The following is a 4,787-nucleotide window of genomic DNA, read 5'->3' on the forward strand; positions in this document are numbered from 1 at the left end:
CAACAACGAGTTATACAATTCCCTAATATCTTTAACTATGCCATAAGTACCCAAAAGCCCCTCATAAGATGTCAAAGATTGATAGTCAGGCCTAACCGACCGACCCATGCTGAGTAAATGCAGTTGACCAAGCTGATATTGTAGCTATGAATTCAATTAAGCTTAGCTGGCCGACCTAGAAGCCATTAATTGATAAACTAATACATGCAAAATATCAGTAGTACTTAGCATGATCCTATTTCAAGCAGGGGTAAAAATATAACATCATTACATTGTATTATTTTCGCTTTAAATATGGAGGTCATAATACATGATTGACACAACATACTACTATTCACTATGATGAACGTGAATCATGCCACAAACAAAAAGAGGAGTAGCCCAAGAAGAAGAAACCCATAACAGAGACACCACTGACACAGTGTGCACCAAAGCGTTTGTATCTCAACAAATCCAAGAGTTGATGAATCAAATGTTGGATGTCATGTGAGGCACAATGGATTGGAGAATAGAGCAACACCCTTGAGAGGAAGGGCGATCGAAGAAGGGAGCAACACCTAATGCCTGAAAAGTCCACCCAACCCTAGAAAGAGAAGACGACTCCCAATACTTTGATAGTGTCAGGTCGGCACCCGTTGAACGACATCAACTCTGATGTATTGATGTGCCCAACATTACAAGAAATCATTCTCTCAGTAAAGTTTTACGAGGGTTAGATCAATTTGACCAACCACATAACGTTTATCGAGTCGACCATGTGCTTACCGAGGATCAATGACAAACTAATATGTTGGCTCTTCTTTACTAGGCTGAGGGAGCCAGCCGTCAGGTAGTTCAATGGATCACTGTCAGGGGTAATCACATCATTTATTGATTTCAAGCAGATGTTTGTGGCATAGGTTGCCAACGCCCAAAAGCCCCAGAAAAATTTACAGACCCTTCTATAGAATTTTCGGTGACAGAGCGAGAGCCTCCACTCATTCATCACACACTTATAAAAAGAGAAGTGTGGGATCTGAAGCTCGCAATGATTTATACCTACATCACAACGGCTGAGGGAAGAACCTCTATGGTTTGTGGTTGGTTTGTAGTGGCCAACGACATTAGCCAATTTGTTGGAGTTGACTTACAACCACATAATGGAAGAGGAATAAAACTCTAACCCATTTCATGCATAATAGAATCATCCACTTGTCATCTGCATAAGGGTGCCCCCAAGGTGAATGGTGGATACTGAGACATGATTCACGTCCCTTCGCTTTACCTTGCTACAAAGACCCTCGACTGCCCCTAGACTACGGAGAGACTAACATAATGCACTATCGAGGGAACCAGTTTCGGTACTTTGACCAGCGTTCAGCTCGATACAATGAGCACCTGCTGACTAGCCATGAAGCACCCAATTTAACTTTGTTGATATTTTCAATGGTTGAAATAGTGGAGGCCATTCAAAATAAAGGCTAATTCAAGAGAACACCTCCAATGAAGATCAGAGATTATCTCTAGGACCTAGAGATGAATTGTGCCTACCAATGGAAATATGGGAACAATATAAAGGAATGATGAAACTTTTAAGGCCTTATGAGAGAGCTGACCAAGGTCGGAAAACTTAAGGAGTTTGTGAATGCATGAGCAACAACCCTGCAACAAAAAGGCTCCATTGGAATAAATATTGAACTAGCTAGTCCTAGTTTACTCAATCCACACGCAGGCATGATTCTCGCCATCTTTACATGCGACGGAGAATCATCCAGTCGAACCGGTCTGAAGAGACTCCGGAGAGGAGAACTATGTGAAACTGCCCTTATGCCCAAGCACAGCTCACATCCACCCATCTCCTTCACTAACAAATATTTGCTTATACGGGGAATCTCTCCAATGATGCTATCATAGCCATTGTATTGGTCAAAAACTACTAGATTGATAACACCCACATCGACACTAACAGCTCTGTCAACATCTTGCTCAAGTTAGTGTTTGATAAAATATGTCATGACAATGTCTGACTAATATTTGTTGCCGACCTACTCTATGGGATCTCTAGCGAGAGGAAGGAAGTGCTCCCAACCATCACTCTGCCTGTTGCTTGGGGAGAAAAAAAGAGAAGAAGTTCATCAATATGGTGGACTTCCTCGTGGTCAATTCTTCATCCATCTATAATGTCATATTTGGTCGTCCCCTGCTAAGCTTCTTCAAGGTCATCACCTCAACCTACCATTTAGTAGTGAAGTTCCATGGCAAAGTGGAGGTAACCATTATATGAGGCAGTTTGAAGCTGTCTCACACTTGCTACCTCCGGGTGGTCAGAAACATGAAGCAAGAATCTCTTGAGCTCGAAAATCTACATAAAGGGGGTCTCGAGACCAACGAGACCATCTATCATATCCCAACAACTAAGAATGACACCAACAGTTTTTTTTTCTTTCTTTTGATAAGTTCAGTTTTTTATGCCTGAAGCAAAAATGTGTTTATTGATACCCTCTGAGACCGCTAGGGCAGATTTGTCTAGTCTAACACCAATAAGCTATACTCTAATCAGGGAGGATAATTTAGACCAACGACCCGTCTACTACACCAACAAATACCTATTTGAACTTCTATCGGCGTGCATCAAATAACTATTCGGACTTCCAAATGTTTTTAGCATCAAGTTAAATGTTATTAAAAACGACTATAAATTTGTTAGAAAATAGGGTTCATATAATCTAATCTTAATAATTTATTATTAAATCTCTGCATTTTACATCAAAATTTATATTTTGTTGTATACATTTTATAATAACATATCAATTTATAGAAATCTACACATTATGAGAGATAATATTATTTTTTTTCAAGATTGAACACCAACTTCTTATTAAGAGCGACAACTTCATATCCAACTTCTTCTAAAAAAATATATAAAATTCCCACACAAACTTTTTATTTACTCTCTTCAAACATTCCTATAACATATAAAGACATATCGTTTAATTCCTATATATTTAAATATCTAACACTTGAACTTCAATTTATATATATATATATATATAACACCTTATTTATTCATGAAAATATGTATTTCTTTTTTTTATTAAATAGTGGTATTTTTTATGTATGACTGATTTGGGTGGTAGAAATATAAAAATAAAATCATGGAGTTGTATATTCAAATATATAGAAATTGTGTGGTGTATATAATATATGAATAGTCCTTAGAAAAAAACAAAAAATATATATATATATATATTTCACTTTAATTATGCATATATATACTTATAAATAGCTCTTATAGGCCAATGCTTATGCTAGGACACCTTGTGGGCGTGGAGATCCCAACTTCTTCAGAACATAGTGCTGGAGTGACCTGCTGATCTCCACGTCGACGTGTCAGCTGTCATGTATTGGCTGTCGGATTGACATGCCAAACTCTCAGCAATTATCTTTTGGGATCAACCAACCACCAAAGTGAAGAACATAATTAAAGAAAGAACATGTCTTCATGTCCATTTATGAGCCGTTGACACCCCAAATCGTAGTTTTTTTTTGTTGAACATTTTGGACAGACTTCGTATTGTACGTTCTATGATTTTATATTTCTCTCTCTCCCTCTCTCTCTCTCTATCTGTATAGTTCCATGAGGGATGAGAGCAATCAAAGAATTATAAAAATAGACGGGCTCTCCTCTGTTTAAAGAGAGGATGGCAGCCAAACTGTTGAATCTGAATCTTCTCCGTCCACCTATTTTGTAAGAAAAAAATTAGAATCTAAATCTTGGAGAGTACAAGGCCATTTTTCTCCACCTGTTCATTCATAAGTCCCTTTGGTTGTGTGAACTCACAAATATTACGGGACCGATATCCTAAAGGAATTCAAGCATATCGAGAATGTATCTTTTACTTATTAAAAATTAAAATAATAATATTTTTATGAGATAATAAAAACTTTGTTGAGTGAATCAGTGGTTTATTATATTTCTTTTGTAGGGATATAAAAATAAAAATATGTTTGATTTTAAAAAAATATAAATACAAAGTAAAGTTTGAATGAATTTGAAATTTACACCGTAGTTCATTTTGAATGAATTTAGAATTTGCCCGATTTGACCCAATTTGAATTTAAGACTCGAACTCGACTCGAAAAATTCAGGTTAGAGTCAAACAAAGTTTTTCGAGGTTCGGGTTAGAAAATTTGACTCGTTTATTATTCAGGTCGTGTTTGGGTTGAACCTGAAAATCAAAGCATGACCCAAATAAGCATGAGATTTCGCGTTCGGTTCAGGTTAGCGGGTCAAGTTTGGGTTCGTATCCGAGTCAGGTTCATGTCTTAGTTTTTGACATGTTTATTATTTGGGTTAGGTCCGGGTTGACCCTATTATAGTCAGACCTGAACCAGTTTCGCGACCCAAATTGACATCCCTATTTGAATTATACCATTAATGTAAAATGCTAAGGCAAGTCGCTATGGCACGTCTGTTCGCTAGCCGCCCAACGCCAGTTGCCAGTCACTCACTCGACAGACCCGCGGCCCTACGCTTGCCCGTCGCCAACAACCGCTCGCCACCCTCTCCTCCGTCGACCACCGTCCTCTACTGCTGGCCGCTTGTCATGCCACCTTCGCAATTCGCCGATGCCAGTCGCCCACTGCTATTGCAGGCCCATTGTTGCTGTTGACCTCACTTTTGGTTGAGGTCTAGAAAACTTCTTTAGTAGCCTAGGTCTAGCCATAGGACTTTCCTATTGACTAGTCTTAGAAAATTAGAAAAGGTACCCCCACCATTAGAAATTCAAAACTCTTCTTTTTACTCA

This window comes from Phalaenopsis equestris, unplaced genomic scaffold, assembly GCF_001263595.1.
Source record: "Phalaenopsis equestris unplaced genomic scaffold, ASM126359v1 Scaffold000224, whole genome shotgun sequence".
Taxonomy (NCBI): domain Eukaryota; kingdom Viridiplantae; phylum Streptophyta; class Magnoliopsida; order Asparagales; family Orchidaceae; genus Phalaenopsis; species Phalaenopsis equestris.